This window comes from Lactuca saligna, chromosome 5, assembly GCF_052625555.1.
Source record: "Lactuca saligna cultivar CGN05327 chromosome 5, ASM5262555v1, whole genome shotgun sequence".
Classification (NCBI taxonomy): Eukaryota; Viridiplantae; Streptophyta; class Magnoliopsida; order Asterales; family Asteraceae; genus Lactuca; species Lactuca saligna.
In genome coordinates, this window is record NC_136421.1 from 276,522,557 (window position 1) to 276,540,778 (window position 18,222).

General features: G+C 31.0%; 1 pseudogene across 1 annotated transcript; it reads left to right on the forward strand.

The window, feature by feature from the left end:
- The first annotated feature begins 3,138 nt into the window (after positions 1–3,138).
- On the forward strand, positions 3,139–7,516 carry LOC145046733 (uncharacterized; annotated as a pseudogene). Its single transcript, XR_013682045.1, has 17 exons — positions 3,139–3,217; positions 4,149–4,169; positions 4,278–4,341; positions 4,477–4,606; positions 4,670–4,871; positions 4,979–5,221; positions 5,304–5,388; positions 5,449–5,551; positions 5,643–5,768; positions 5,848–5,961; positions 6,108–6,226; positions 6,310–6,397; positions 6,529–6,614; positions 6,681–6,770; positions 6,928–7,047; positions 7,144–7,235; positions 7,345–7,516. The product of XR_013682045.1 is annotated as an uncharacterized LOC145046733 (transcript).
- The last annotated feature ends 10,706 nt before the right edge of the window (positions 7,517–18,222 follow it).

Here is an 18,222-nt window from a genome sequence, read left to right on the forward strand (position 1 = left end):
AAGAGAAGTCACCCACTGGTGCTCGATGATCAAAACACAACCATCACTTTGACTCTATCAACAACACATTTCTCTTCCAAATCAAGATGGGGTTTCCTGCACCAAGGTTGTTCATCAGGTTTATCAACTCAGGGAAACCCTTTAATTTCATAATTGATCCAGAGAAGCCCATTGATTTAACAATCAAAGAACGATTTTTTGAAACAATTTTGACTTGGCCTCTGGCCAGTACGCACCTTAATCAAAAGAGTTTTTTTGTCTTCTTTCTCACCTATATCAATGATTTGGAGGTGCTTGACAACTTCGATTTTGATTTTTCTAGGTTTTGTGTTTTTAGGGTTTTGGGGTCTTGAAAGCTTTGATGAACATACAATCAAAAATTAGATTTAGTTCAAAGTTAGGATTATTTCTTTTAAGTTTTCTGTTATTTATTTGATCTTTTATTAGTCGGTTGGATTAAAGGGTGTAACAACTTCACAGGTTCACGGTTGGGTTTTTGAGTTTAGTTCAAAGCACTATTTCACAATTTCGATTTGCAAGTGTCAGTGTTTATCATTGTGTGTGTGTGTATGTTGAAGAAGATGAACATAAAAAACGGATTCGGTATCGGTGGTTATAGAATACGAAAGCGACCCAGATTTATTCCAACTTCATTTTGTGTTGATGTTCATCCTCAACCTCCATCTTTGTCAATATCCAGAATTCATCTTCAATTTTTTCCTCAAATATTTTGATTTTTTCAGCTTCGATTAGGATTACATTTGGTTTGGATTTTTGAGTTCAATATTGATTTAATAATTATGTTTGGAGTTACAATCTATTCTTTTCTCTTTTTCTTTTCTTCATGGTTTGGAGTTTGCTCATGGCATCCTATACGGGAGAGAGGGGGGTTAATTTTTATTTCTACTTAATTAAAACATTTTTAATTATTTAAATAAATAGAAATAAAAGCAAAAAAGAAATAAAAAGGGTAAAACAGTCTTTTTCATGTTTAACAGGGACCTTATCCACAAAAAAAGATTTGATTTTGGACTAACGGTGCAAGTTGAAATCTTTTTGGACTTTATCCACATTTTTCTGATAACCACAGGGACCAAATTTGCATTTTAGTCAGAAGGAAAACATGAATCGGGGTGAAATCCATCTATGGCCGGTGGGATATCGGCTTAAGAGCCGATCACCACCAATTCAATTCTTATCGGTTAACAGTCGGTAAACTCCCATTTTTCATCCATGTGTCGTGACACTAATCTATGATTGTTCAAATGGAACCCTCTTTTAATATATATATATATATATATATATATATATATATATATATATATATATATATATATATATATATATATAATAATAATAATAATAATATGTATCAATTAAAAATAATAAAAACAAAAAAATAAAAATAAATAAATAAAACACAAGAACAGTCCAAACGGAAAAAATAATATTATTTATTTATTAAAAATAATAAAAAAAATAATAAAAAAATAAAAAACAAAAAATAAATAAATAATGAGGGTAAGAAATTTTAGGGGTGAATAATTTTTTTTTTAGTAAGGTGTTAATTTTGGAAAGGTTGAGCTTTTAAAACATAACCGTTGAAAGTGGGAAGTCAAAAGGACTGGGAGGTGTACTGTAGGAAGTCAAAAGGTTGGGTCGGTGTATTGGCGCGTTTAATATTACAACCTTCTTCGCTCTTCCACTTCCACTCTTCACTCGTCCACCGGAGAGACTAGTCTCTATAACTCCGCTCCTCGGAGACGGGAGACCCAAGCACCCCCTATACACTCGCAATCATCTCTATAATCCAAAGAAATTAACAAGATCGTCGTAAGTTTTCATTCTTCTCCCATTCATTCGTTCTTCGATCATCCCGCGGCTCCCCACACACCGTCGGAGACATGTTAGAGGGTTTTACTTGGAGGGGTCTCTTTCACACCGCCGTATCTCCTTTCTTCTAGCGACACCAGTGTTTACTCTTTCTTTCATTCTCGGGCGTTCAAGAATCCTCTGCCTTTCCCTCTTCGTCTCTTAGGTAACGTTCTTGATTCTTGTATGTGTAAGATTCTTCGGGTCTATTGTCATTTCTGGATTCATCATGGCTGTTGGGTTGTACTTTTATGCAGTGTATTCCGTTGACATCTGGTTGCGATCAACAAAAAAGAGTACAGATCTTTCTCATCTGATCTCCAGGTAGCGTGTTTAAGTTTATGGTAACTTTTTATGTCATGAAACTGTTTTTTCTAAGCATGCATCATCATCACTTGAAGGATCAAACACTATACCCATGGATCTTCTTGAACTATATTAGAGGTAAATTAATGACATAAGTATACCTGATTGCTGCCTTAAATATTAACCAACACATACGACCTCTCTAGGTATCTTTCTCTTTCTCCTCCATCAGACGGAGATGATTGGTCAAGAAAGTCGTGATGTGCTGTCAGTAAAACTTAAATAGTTTTGAAACCCTGAAAAGTATTTTTTTTAGTTGTAGATTGTTCTTCTGTGCACTTTAGGTGTTTGATGAAATGTCTTAACTAAGTTAAAGAGTTGTTTTGCTTTGTTTTCAGGGTGAAGTTATGCAGAGAGAAGTAAATAATCACCAGCCAAATTAAAACATTAAACAAGTTATTGAGCTATTAGAAATTCAATTAGGGAAAGATAATTTATTGTTTGTATTTTCAATTCAGTTAGAAGTAGAAGTGTAATTTGCATAATTGAAACAATTTTTGATTTTCATTGCTACAGAAATATTAGGACTTTTGTTTGTAATTTTCTTACTGCAGGATTCCAGAGATTGAAATTTGACTTTTGGGGGCATAAGGTCAAATGCTCGAATCTTAATCAATTGAGCATACTTTCAAAAGGTGTTGTGCTTTTTTTTGTGGACCTGTTTATATTATATCCTCTCCTCCAATTTCTGAGTTAGGTCAAAACAATGTCTTCTTTATTATTTTTGTTCATTGAAAAAACTGTCTTTATTGTTTTAACTTTTGAATTGAAATTGGTATTTTGAATACAAGGTTACAAATAAGAGGTCCATCTAAGAGATGCATAGGTTGTATAAAAAATTTCTATTTAGAGGTTCAAAACATTGATTACATGTTATAATGCTTTCCTCTTAAGTAACAGATGTTCCCTTTTGGTGACAGATCTTCTGCTGCATCTCCATTGAAGTTAGTTCCCGACATTAGTAATTTTGTGTCTACATGTCTGTATTATACTTTCTTCACTGAAATTGTATAACATTGCAACATGGATCCTGTATTTGACTATATATATCCTTACATTTCTGTCCTTTTACATGATGATACCCTTACTCTGGTTTGTCCCCCATTAGTTATACTAGTAATGCCATGTCTTCCATCAGCAACTGGGGTTAATAAGGCTGTATCATTTTCAAAACTTTAATACATCTTAGTGCAACTTCAAATCCTTTTTTGTTGATTCATTAGTTAGTGTTTGACTTAAACATCTCCAATAACATTAGTTTCTTTGATTTGAGTTCATATTTTATGATTGCTGCCTTTTCGATTACTGATTTATTTGCCATATGAATTGCTGCTTTTTAGGGAAATGACAACCATCGCCCTTTTCATCCGCCAAAACTAGATGGATGATCTGTTATACAAGTGATCACGAAAGGTGCTTTCCCATGGAAACCTGATTGGCACACATCACATATATGAAAGGTTTAATGTTGTTTCTAAATTAATTTCATGATATGATTTCTTTATTGTACTTGATTACATCATATGACTAAAACTGTTGATTCTTTTTGACTTAATGTGGGACAAAACTATTCACTGAGTTTTCGTTCATGTAGGACAATTTGGATGACATGGCAGAATTGAGACATATTGTGTAATTATATAACAAAGTATATTATGGGTATGATAAATTTATGTATTTTAGTAAGGCTTATTGATTCTCAATTAGGTGTGTGATTATTGCAGTGAAGTCATCTCATGTGATGGTCTGAGAGAAACTAGAGCAATACTGGAGCAGTCAAGGCAACTAGAAATCTGGAAGAAAAAAAAAGCTAAATTAACATTTACAATGATGCCATGGTAAGAAATCAAATTGTACTTTGCCTATTACTTAATATTAATATACATGCAAAATGTCTAATAGGGATTAAGTACAAAGCAATATCCGTAAAGGTAGTTCATCTAATATGTTAATAGTTTTTTCCTGATTTGAAGTGTCTTACATAAATATAACAATTCATTTGTATTCTCAACATTTATGTATTTTGTTGTTGATTGCAGATGAGAGCATTATAAGTATGGTTATGCATGCTGTGCTTAGCTATATTGGTAGAGTCGAAATAAGGTATACTTCTGATTATTATTATTATTATTATTATTATTATTATTATTATTATTATTATTATATTCATTTTATAGTAGTAGGCTCTATGATTACTTTGTCTAACTGTGTGCATATAAATACTCTTGTTTTTGGAAGTCCCAAGACAGATCTCCTACATCATGAGCTGCTGAACTTCATGCTCATTATCATGTCTACACAGCTTCTTTCTGGTCCATCACCTCGACCAAATGATGTTCACCCTTTCATTGATGCAACAATGAGTGAGGTAACCACTAACAATGTCAATATATATACTGAGGGTATTTTGGTCTATTAATAAAAAAGAAAGAACGGAATTGAAATCCTTCCACCCTACCCTATAAATAATGATATCCTTCAAACATGGAATTTGATGGATTCCTATGGAACTGAATTCCCTCCATATTTGGCAACGAAACACTCCCTAAGAATGCTAATCGTTTCATTTTCTTATACCTTATTGTCTGAAGAAAATCAGCTTGGTGTTCTGAAAAGAGCTGGCTCAGCAACTGGTAATAATATATTATATATAATCTTCCAAAAACTAATAATCTTTTTTTTTTCCAATGTACATACATCTTGTATTTCTAAAAGAATGTTCTTTATACCTCATTTGCAGCAAATATAGTGCTATTACCACTTAGTTACTTTGTGAATTCAAGTGTGGAAGCTTCAAGAAGTCAACTGGCAGACAGCAGTATCAATATACTACTTATACTCATTCATTATCGTAAATGTATTCTTGTGGAATCTGTTAAGAACATCAATGCAAGTGTCACTTCTGAATCTCTTCTGAAAGATGAAACATATTTTGCTGAAAACCCGTATTGCAAAGCCTTGGAAAATGTTAAGGATGTTGAGTGTAAGAAATATATATTGAAAGTACAATGCTCCTTGTTATTTCCAAGTAACTGACATAGTTTATCACCACCACCCCCTTGCAGTTGATAGAGTGGATATCGAGGGAAATGCACACAGTGGTCCACTTGTCAGATTGGCTTTTGCTTCTCTCTTTGATACACTTGGCATGTAAGACCTGATTTCACTTCAGATTTTTATTATAGCTACATATTATTTATATAACTGCAGGTGTTTGGCTGATGAAACTGCTGTTTTGCTACTGTATGCTTTGGTTCATGGGAATTCAGACTTTTTGGAATATGTGTTGGTGCGGACTGATATAGATACATTGGTATGAATCTATTATTGCAAAAAGCAAAATGCATTTAATCTTGTTTGTTGTGTATCTTGTCTGAGATTCCTTTTTCAATTAAAATGGCCAGTTAATGCCTTTGTTGGAGACACTCTATGATGCTTCAAGGAGAACATCAAATCAAATCTACATGGTGTTGATTATTCTGCTTATACTTAGTCAAGATGCTTCTTTTAATGCTAGCATCCACAAGCTGGTAACTTTCTTTTACTGGGTTTTTTTTTATTGAGTTTATTCTTAATCTATTGGGGAAATTAACCTAATATATATTTTAGATTCTGCCTTCTGTTCCATGGTATCAAGAGCGGCTTCTTCATCAAACATCTCTTGGTTCTCTTATGGTCATCATTCTAATTAGGACAGTGAAGTATAACATGTCTAAAATGCGGGTAAGACAATATATAACAGAATCTAATTCTACTTATAATAATTATTATGCTATATATATTATATAATATAGATATAGCTGCATGTGTATGTGTGTTTATACTTTATATTAGTTATATTTGAACTGACTTTTTATAAATTGGAACAGGATTTTTGTCTACATACAAATTGCCTTGCAGCTTTAGCTAACGTGGCGCCTCATGTGCATCGATTAAGTTCATATGCATCACAATGCCTTGTTAGCCTTTTTGATATGTTGTCACGCAAGTAAGCATCTTCCTGATAACAACATTGTACTTTCATTTATTTGTTTTTTACTAATCACTGTTTTTCATGGGCATGATATACAGATATGCAAAACTAGCAGAGCTAAAGAATGATAAAATGCAGATAAATGATAGGGAACTCAAAGATGATGATAAACTTCCTGAAGATACGGTAAATTATTGTTATTACATGGTTAAATTGTTAATTATGGCATACATACTACATTTATTTCATGCTATTAAAAGCATCATTCAAGGTTGTATTATATCCTATATGTTGTTTGTTTGTTGACCAATCAGCAGAATTCCATATCTCTACGGATTTTTTGAGGATCGTGTTGGAGATACTGAATGCAATCCTGACTTACGCACTTCCAAGGAACCCAGAGGTACAAACAGTATTGCCCAAAAAGACGTAAATGCCCTTTTAGATTGACTTTGTAAAAATTTGGCAGGTGATTTATGCAATTATGCACAGGCAGGAGGTTTTTCAACCTTTCCGGAATCATCCACGCTTCAATGAGTTGCTGGAGAACATTTTTTCTGTATGCATCAAAAATACCATTACTTTAATCATATAGTAATATAATATATATATATATATATATATATATATATATATATATATATATATATATATGTATATATATATATTATTGATACAAAATCATTGAATTGAATTGAATTGATGATGTTTGGTAGGTGTTGGACTTCTTTAATAGCCGAATGAATGCACAAAAGTTGGATGGTGAATGGTCAGTTGAGAAGGTGCTTCAAGTAATCAACACAAACTGCAGATTTTATCGAGGAGATGGGATGAAGGTAATTATAATCCACATCTTTTTTTTTTTTTTGAAAAAGTAAAAATAAAAAATGGTAAATGTTCATATTATTAACAATGTTATGGTGTAAATTCAGATGTTCACCCAATTACGCTTCACATATGAACAAGAAAGCCACCCGGAAGAGTTCTTCATTCCTTACGTCTGGCAGTTGCTAATCTCTCGCAGGTATATCCATAAATATCCATTTTATTTTTAAATTTTCTAAATTAATAAAAATACATAATTATCACTTTATTTATTCTACTTTTTAAAATCGAGTTTGTTACATGTGCAGTGGTTTCAGGTTTAATCCAAATCATGGATCTAGTCATGGTTTGAATGTGTTTTGTTTGTTTACTTTCATTTTAATCTTATTTTAATCTTAGCTAACAACAACATTGCTTTCATGGGTTGTTATTAGGCTCACATAATCTGCCACATTTATGTATTTTAATTATTATCATCTAACAAATCCTCTTTTTGATAGAAGGGTAACTTAACTGGAGCAGTTGAGAGCACCTACAAATCTGCAATAAAGCTAAAAATAACTGACCATTATATGATGCGGATACCAAGTCACCATTATATGATGCAGATACCAAGGTAAGAAGCCAAACCTTACTTTGTTGATTACTTTACAATATATACATGCAAAATGTTTGTCTCATAGGCCTAAGCTTTCTTCAGTTTTTCCATATCGCCTCATAAATTTGAATGCTGTTTAGATGCTAAGGTATAAAAACTTCCATGCTTTTTCTTTTCTTTTTTAGTTACACTGCTAATGTTTATAGGATGTTGTGTCTGGTGATTATGCCTTCATGGAAATGATATGCTGGTGTACAGGTAGCTACAGCTATGAGTCTGACCCTGTTTGTGCATTTCCAGAAATACCCCTCAGTTCCTAAAACTTGTGGTCATTTATTGTCTTCAGGAAATGATGGGTTTAACATACTTTATGTTAAATCAATCAAAAACGATTCTGAATATTGCATTTAGTTCGCTTGGTAATTCTTTACAAAAGGCAATTCTTTTATTTGTTTAGAAATGTACTTTTATTTAGCAAATTGGGACATCAGAGAAGGGAAATGCCACATGGTGTGGTCTTTGTTGAGTTGAAATGTAACAAGTGGTCAATAGAAATTTTGTTAAAAAACATCAGTTTATCTCTTCATCCAGCTGTGATGCTTCAACAAGCACCTGATTGTTATGTTTTAGCCAAACCAATTATGTAAAGAAAGTATGAATTTCATCTCATTCTTTCATTATCGAATATCAATACTTAATTAACAATATATGAATGATTTGTTCATCTTTTTAGAGTAATATTACATTTTTTGGTCCCCGAGTGTAGCTGGTTTTTTTTGATTTGGTTCTTGTTTGAGAGTTGTAATGTTTTTTTAACTTGTTCCACGTAAGATGACAAAGTTGCAAAAATCTTCTATATTTGGTGACCAAAAATAGCCACTTTACTTGGAACATGGACCGAAAATGGTACAAAAACCTTAGATAAGGAGCCAGATATTGTAAATTTGCTTTATTCAGGGATCAAAAGTGTATTTTACTCTTGTTTCTAAGTTTGTGTGCTTTATAAATAATGCAGATAGATGCTCTTTGGCTGCACACATAGTAGCAACAACATCCCAACAGGGGACATAAGTTTCTATTTCAGAAGCAACCAAGGTGAAAAGCAAAATACATACAATTTATTGAAATCTATTTTTGTGTGTATGATTGGCACACATCACATATATGAAAGGTCCAATGCTCTTTCCAAATTAATTTCATGATAATGAATTTCTTTATTGTACTTGATTACATCTTATGACAAAACTGTTGTATTTTTTATTGTCTTTTTTTTTTTTTTTTGTGTGTATTTGTGTGAAATTCTCTTTGTTTCTAAATCTCATTCTGTGGTGATACTAAAAAAGTTAAAGTTGTTGCATTTAACCCTAAAAGAATGCTTAGAGCTTCTGTTAGTCCAACATAAAACTAGTAGAAGAGTGGGAGACCCTCTCCTGAACTCATGTTGTAGTTCATTTAAAAAAATTTCTCTTTATTGTTTAATTTTGAATTTTAACAAAATGTAAAGAAGAGGTCCACCTAAGAGATGCATAGTTTGTATAGTTTTTTATGTTTAGATGTTTACAACATTCAACATCTTATAATGCTTTCCAATTAACAATCCAAGTGGACACCAAAGGTACTTTCCCATGGAAAACTGATTGGCACCATTAATTATACTTTATGATTTCAGCCATTTTGATTACTGATTTATTTGCCATATGAAAATATGCATTTTAGGAAAATGACAACCATCGCTCTTTTTGTCCACCAAAACTAGATGGATGATCTGTTATACAAGTGAACACGAAAGGTGCTTTCCCATGGAAACGTGATTGGCACACATCACATATATGAAAGGTCTAATGCTCTTTCCAACATAATTTCATGATACTGATTTCTTTATTGTACTTGATTACTTCATGACAAATCTGTTGTTTCTTTTTGACTTAATGTGGGACAAAACTTTTCACTATATTTTCATTCATGTAGGACAACTTGGATGGCATGGCAGAATTGAGACCTATTGTGTGATTATATAACAAAGTAAATGATGGGCATGATAAATTTATGTATTTTAGTAAATTTAGTAATACTGGAGCAGTCAAGAGCAACCAGAAATCTGGAATAAAAAAAAGCTATTACTTAATATTAATATACATGCAAAATGTCTAGTAGGGAACAAGTCTTTCCATATTGCCTCATAAATTTGAATGCTGTTTAGATGCTAAGGTATAAAAACTTCCATTCAAAGATTATTTTGTTATAATCAAAACTATTAACACATTGTAATTTTATTATTTTTCTTATTAGGTCACTGTACTTTGAAAAACTGAACATGTTTGGTTTTGGTTACCAATTATAGTATTATAACTTCTAATGATTTGTCTATTTGTTTAGAGTAATGTTACATGTTTGGTCCCCGAGTGTAGCTGATTTTTTTCAAGTTTGGGACTAAAGTCGCAAAAATCTGCTATATTTGGTGACCAAAGTGGCTATTTTTGGAACAGTGACCAAAAATGTTGACCCAAATTTTGTAAAATTACTTTATTCAGGGACCAAAAGTATATTTTACTCTTGTTTCAAACCAATAGTCACTAATATTATCTTTCAAGATTTGAAGTACATTTTATCACCAGATATCTACACTAAAGCACTTATTTCCAAAATATTGTGAAATTATGGTTCATTAATAATGCAGATAGATGCTCTTTGTTCATGCTTTGTTTCTTGGAATGGCTATTCATCAAAGGCTTTTGTTACTTACTGTAAATCCATGATTTTCTTTTTTTGGAAAAACATATATCGAGTCCCTGTAGTAGTTAGTAAAGCACTTATGGCCACTATACATACATATATCAAGGGTAAGCTTGTCCAAAAATATCAATTTTGGCTGAAAAGTTGGAGCTATTGGAGAAAATGCATGGTGTGTACTTATTGACCGGGGTTTGGAGGTTAGCTTACAACATAATTTTTTTTTTCTACTATAACTTATATTACAACTGTTATAATTAGAAAAGTAACAGTTGAAGACATGATATTCAAAATTTATCATTTTCTCTTTGAATATTATTTACTTTGGTTTAAATGCATTTCATTCCATTTGTTTATATTAATTTCCAACTTTTTGATCATATTCAGTCTTATAATTTCCAAAGGGATAATATGGACCATGTGGTAATGAGTAAAGATCTTATGGCCACTATAATAAGATAATTTTATTGATCATCAAGGGTAAATTTGTCCAAAAATATCAATTTTGGCTAGAAAATGCATGGTGTGCTTATTGACCAGGGTTTGGAGGCTAGCTTACTATAACTTATATTACAACTGTTATAATTACAAAAATACATATTTATTCATGTCTAGGTTTGTGAAGTAACAGTCCCTCTTATTGATCATTGTCAAAAGTCATGGATTTCAAAATTTATCATTTTCCTGTTTTTAAACTGTAGGTCACCTTGGCCTCCCAGAAGCTTTTGAAAATTGGTGATGCGAGTCTTGTACTATAAACCTGATGATGTGCTCTCCTTTTTTACTTTTTCTACAAAATGTGATCTTTTTTATTACAATTTTATTATTTATTATTCATTATTCATTAAATTTTACTAAATAAAGAATGATGCTTCTTAAGATAACAAATAAACGGCCAAACAAAGCAACTAAAAACTCTAAACAAAGTCACTTTGGTTTATGAGTTTGGAAGTTGTACTATTTTCTAATGAACAGTTAATCTTCTGCACGTAAATAGAAAATTTTGGCTTCTGATAGACCCTTGTTGAATACTCCAGGCATTGTAAAGCTCACACTAACAGAAATTCTTGATAATATTCATAAAGATAGTTTCTCACAATTCTAGATGCGAGAGTCTCTCCAAAAGAACAATGTTCTCTTACAAATTAATTCTTAGCTGCCTCACTCATACTACTAACTACTATATATACTACTACTAAAGAAAAGAACAAAAGGGAACAACAGCCAAGTGCTGTTCCCACTAACATAACAGCCAATAACAGCCATAATACCAAAAGGACCAAACTACCCCTACAACCAAAAAGATAGCAGAATAACTCTACTAAATCAAATCAACTAAAAGCACTCTAGGATTAGTTAGGCTTATAAGCTTCAAGTTTTGAATTTGGGCATAAACATCTTCACTTAACCTTGCAAAAATTAATGGTGATGTAGGTTTTCTGTTTTTCCTAATTCCCCTTTTTATGGTAAAAAAAAAAACTGACTTTTTTCTCTTTTGCTACCCTAAAACGCCACAATATCAACATCTTAAAGATTTTTTCCAAAAATGAGAACTGTAGCAATGAAATTTTGTTTGATAAGTATGAAGATGATGGTTTTTTGTAATCAGGCATTAAAAAGATTTTGGTTTTCGTTAAACGTTATAATTTTAGTCTTATTGAATCTAGTGCTTTATTTATCTTTTTTATGTATATGATTCATTGCTTTCTATAAAGTATAAAATCTGTCTTGATGGTTATTGTGTTTCTAGTTTCTTTTCCATTGCTTTACATTTACTGGGATCTAGTCATGGTTTGAATGTGTTATGTTTGTTTACTCCATTTTAACCTTATGTTATCTAATATGCTCACATAATCTGCCACATTTATGTATATCAATTATTATCATCTAACAAATCCTCTTTTTGATAGAAGAACAACTTAACTCGAGCAGTTGAGAGCACCTACGAATGTGGATACCAAGGTAAGACGCCAAACCTTACTTTTTTGAATACTTAATAACATACATGCAAAATGTCTGTATGATAGGCTAAGCTTTCTTCACTCTTGTTTTATACTTACTTTTTATCCTTTTTTTTTTCTTTTAAAGAGCACGTGAAAGTTATTGTACTTTGAAATCCAATATTTTACTTTCCTTTGAAAACCTGTTCTCTTAAGTCATTGTATTTTTAGTTCTTGTCCTTTTAGTATACATTATATTCTGAAAGTGCAGCCAACTTTAGCATTATACATTCTATTAAGACCTTGTATTTTCAAAAAGGAAACTTGTTTTTTTTACCTATTATAGTATTATACATCCAATTATTTCCCATAGGACATTGTACTTCTATTTTTATTTTTATTTTTTTAGTTTTAATACTCTTATTCTCAAAACACTGTACTTTTAAATCTTATTCCAATTCCTTTGACAAATTCCATTCATTCCAAAAATATCTTGTGAACCACAAGTTCCCTTACATTACTCTGAGATGTATTGCTATTCTCAACTCCAATGATTTTAAAAAGTTCCATTAATTACTCTGCAACTAGAAAAGGTTTTGCAAATCAGAAAAAGAAGACTCCTCAAGAAACAAAGTGTTAACATGTAGTTTTTATCCTTAACACTGTAAAATACTTCATGCTTTTTATGTTGTCTTTTAGTTACTCTGTTAATGTTTAAAGGATGTTGTGTTGGGTGATTACGCCTTGATGGAAATGCTATGCTGGTGTACAGGTAGGTACAGCTATGAGTCTATGACCATGTTTGTGTATTTCCAGAAATACCACTCTGTTCCTAAAACTTGTGGTCATTTATTGTCTTCAGGAAATGATGGGATTAACATACTTCATGTTGAATCAATCAAAAAGATTCTGAATATGGCATTTAGTTCGCCTGGTAATTCCTTGCAAAAGATATTTTGTTCTTTAGTTAATTCTTTTATTTGTTTAAACATGTACTTTTATATACTAAATTGGGACATCATGGACGTGAAAGGCCACATGGTGTGGTATTTGGTGGGTTGAAATGTTAAGAACAAGTGGAGATAATAATTAATTCTATTTTGTGAATGAAAGTATTATATATGAGAATTTTGTTAAAAAAACTTCATTCTTTTGTATGAATCTCTTCTTCCAGCTGTGATGCTTGGACAAGCATCTTATTGTTAGCCAAATTATATATGTTAAGAAAGTATGGATTTTGTCTCATTCTTTCTGTTGGTGATCTGTACAAGAAATAAATGTCATCAGGTATTGCAATTTTTGTAAATTCTCTAATAGATAATTTTGTTATACTTAAAAAATAGTTTTCATTATCGAATATTAATATTTAAGTAACAATATATGAATGATTTGTCTATCTGATTAGAGTAATGTTACGTGTTTGGTCCCCGAGTGTAGCTGGTTTTTTTCAAGTTTGGGACCAAAGCTGCAAAAATCTGCTATATTGGTGACCAAAGTGGCTATTTTTGGAACAGTGACCAAAAATAGTGACCCAACTTTTGTAAATTTGCTTTATTCAGGGACCAAAATTATATTTTACTCTTGTTTCTAAGTTTGTGTGATCTTTGTTATATTCTTCTGAGAAACTCACGTTTCAAACCCATAATCACTAATATTATCTTCCAAGATTTGAAGTAGATTTTATCACTAATATTTTGCACTTATTTCCAAAATATTGTATGTTCATTAATAATGCAGATAGATGCTCATTGGCTGCACACATAGGAGCAACAAAATCGGAACAGGAGATATAAGTTAGGGTTCATTCTGTTTCAGAAGCATCCAAGGTGAAAAGCAATTTTGTTCTTTAAATGCATTTCATTCCATTTGTTTATACTAATTTCCAACTTTTTTGATCATATTCAAAAAGTATGTGGCTTCCTGAAATTCTTGTAGCTAAAAGCTCTTCAGGCTCTGTTCCTGCTTTCTTTCTTGGATTGGCTATTCATCAAAGGCTTTTGTTACTTACTGTAAATCCATGATTTTCTTTTTCTGGAAAAACACAGATTGAGTCCCTTTAGTAATTATTAGTAAAGCGCTTATGGCCACTATACTAATATAATCTTATTGATTATCAAGGGTAAATTTGTCCAAAAATATCAATTTGGGCTAGAAAGTTGGAGTGATGGGAGAAAATGCATGGTCTACTATAACTGATATTACAACTGTTATAATTACAAAAATACATATTTATTCATGTCTAGGTTTGTGAAGTAACAGTCCCTCTTATTGATCAATTGTAAGACTTTATAACCATATATATATATATATATATATATATATATATATATATATATATATATATATATATATATATATATACTGAAGGGTACTTCTACAATGTTAAAAATGGAAAACATTGTCAAAAGTCATATATGATTTCAAAATTTGTCATTTTCTCTTTGAATTCAAAACTTCATATAAGATTTACTCATTATTTTCTTCTGTCTTCCTTTACATCCAAGCGTAGTGCCAATGCATTTTTTTCCTTGGTTTTAACTGTAGGTCACCTTGGCCTCCCAAAAGCTTTAGAAAATTGGTGATGCGAGTCATGTACTATAAACCTGATGATGTGATCTTCTTTTTTTTCATGCAAAATGTGATCTTTTTTATTGCAATTTTTTATTTATTATTCATTAAATCCTACTAATTGAAGAATGATGCTTCTTATGATAACAAATAAACGGCCAAAGGAAGCAGCTAAAACTCTAAAGAAAGTCACTTTGGTCTATGAGTATGGAAGGTGTACTATTACATCTACTCGATTCTTAAATATTTTATTTGAAAATGGAAAGTTTAATCTGCTACAGGTAAAAAGAAAATTATGGCTTCAAGTTTTGATATAGGGCATAAACATCTTCACTTAACCTTTTGAAGTGGTAAGTATGTTTCTGTTTTTCCAAATTGCCCTTTTGAAGGTAAAAAAACTATATTTATTCTCTTTTGCTACCCTAAAATGCCACAATATCAACATCTTAAACATTTAGTTAAAAAATGAGAATTGTAGCAACGAAATTTTGTTTGATAAGTATGAAGATGATGACAAATTGAGTGTAGTGCTTTATTTATCTTTGTCATGTCTGGTGTGTTTAGATGGCTTGATGGTTATTGTGTTTCTAGTTTCTTTTCCATTGCTTTGCATTATTGGGATCGAGTGATGGTTTGAATGTGTTATGTTTGTTTTTACTCCCTTTTATCCTTATTTTAATTAATATTAGCTAACAACATCATTGCCATCATGGGGGGTTGTTAATAGGCTCACATAATCTGCCACATTTATGTATTTCAATTATTATCATCTAACAAATCCTCTTTTGATAGAAGAATAACTTAACTGGAGCAGATGAGAGCACCTACAAATCTGGATAAAAAGCTAAAAATGACTCACCATTATATGATGCATGCGGATACCAAGTTAAGAAACCCAACCTTACTTTGATGATTTAACCATCTATAACATTACACTTTTAAATACATTGTATTCTGAAAATCCAGCCAACTTTAGCATTATACATTCTATTTTGAAACAGGAAACTTGTTTTTTTTACCAACTATTTCCCATTGGACATTGGACTTCTATATTATTGTTATTCATATTGTTATTATTCTTGTTATTATTATTATTACAAAATCTCTTTTATTAAGACATTGTACTTTTAAAAGTTTACCCTTTCTGATTTTTGTTACTCTTTATTGCATTATACATTTTTCTTATTAGGACATTATATTTTTTATTATATGTTTTTCTATTAAGGCTATACCAAATTATAACGTTATACCTTCACTTTATAGCATTCTTTTTTTAATATATAAACTATATATGCATTGAACTTTGAAAACTTTAACTTCATTTGTTTTGTTTTCAGTTATTATAGTATTTTTTACTCATAATCTAACCTTTTTAAGACATTTATCTTTTGTGTCTACATGTTTGTATTATACTTTCTTCACTGAAATTGTATAACATTGCAACAGGGATCGTGTATTGGATATATATATATATATATATATATATATATATATATATATATATATATATATATACACTTCTGTCCTTTTATATGATAATACCTTTACCATGCTTTGTCACCGATTAATTTTACTGGTAATGCCATCTTTTCCATCAGCAACTGGGGTTAATAAGGTTGTATCATTTTCAAAACTTTAATACATCTTAGTGCAACTTCAAATCCTTTTAAGTTGATTCATTAGTGAGTGTTTGACTTAAACATCTCCAATAACATGAGCTTCTTTGATTTGAGTTCATATTTTATGATTTCTGCCTTTTTGATTACTGATTTATTATCCATATGAATTGCTGTTTTTTATACAAGTGAACTAATGGAAACCTTAATGTGGGACAAAACTTTTCACTGTAATTTTGTTCATGTAGGACAACTTGAAATTTTTGGATGACATGGCAGAATTGAGACCTATTGTGTGATTATATAACAAAGTATATGATGGGTATGATAAATTTATGTATTTTAGTTTGTATGCTGTAATTTAATGCTATTAAGATGTTAAGGTATAAAAACTATCATTAAAACATTCTACTTTCATAATCAAACCTATTGACACATTGTAATTTTGTTATTTTTCCCATTAAGTCTCTGTACTTTCAAAATTTATTGCATTTCCTTTCAAAAATTTCTTTCTTCACAAACGTATTCTGTGAACCACAAGTTCCCTTACATTACTCTGAGATGAATTGCTATGCTCAATTCCAATTCCTTTAACAAGCTCCACTCATTGCTCCGCAACAAGGAAACTAGATAAACAAATTATGTTTGTGTGCTTATATTATATTATTCTGAGAAATGCATGTTTGATTTCATGTGTAAACACCCTTGGTCACTATCTTTCAAGCTCACCATTGGCTGAACACAGTAGCAAAATACATACAATTTTTATGTTTATACTAAATTCCAACTTTTTAATCATATTCAGTCTAATAGTTTGCAAAGGGGGACATACTTATCATATGGTCTATCTCTAAAATTCTTGTAGCTACAAGCTCTTCTTTGTTGGAATGCCTATTGATCAAAGGCTTTTGTTACTGTAAATCCATAATTTTTTTTTCTTTCTTGCAACATCGAACCAAATGGAGTATTTTTTTTTTTGTATGAGAACTATATATGGTTGAAGAGGTATATCATGGATTTTCTTAAAGACTAAATGCAATAACAACTTATTTTCAGTCATTTGTGTTTTTCAACATCCTAGTTTCATTTCTTTTTATTATAGTATTGTACCTTCAACTTTTTCTTATAAAGACAACGTCCTCTGGAAAATTTACCCAATTATGTTATAGTACTTTTATCTGTTTTCTTATTAGGACATTATAATTTTAGATGTCTACCCAATTATAGTATTGTACTTTCATCTTTTTTTCTTTTAGGGCATTATGCTTTAAAAATCTTATCCAATTTAAGCATTTCACTTCTAGAATGATTTTCTGTGGTTTTGTTGATCGTTTGATAATGTTTTGTGTGTTTAGATGGTTTTCTTGATCAGATCACCCTCACCTAATGTGTGTGTTTTTTTTCTTGTTTCTTTGTCATTGATTTTAATTTTACTCATAAAATAACTTTGGTCAAAATCTTGGATTAGTCGGTGTTTGAATGTGTTGGGTTTAACGTGTTGGGTTTAACATATTGTATCTTGTTGGCTTGTTTATGAAGTTGAATCATGTATTGATTGTGAGATATTAAATACCCTCCTACTTTTTTTTCCTAATTATCTTCCTACCCATTTGAAAGGATGACAAGTGTTCCTAAAATATAATTATTTTTATCAAAATATGACACTTGTCACCATTTCACATGGGTAGGAAGATATTAAGTTGTTCACACTTGGGGTGTGTTGAAATGTTAAGA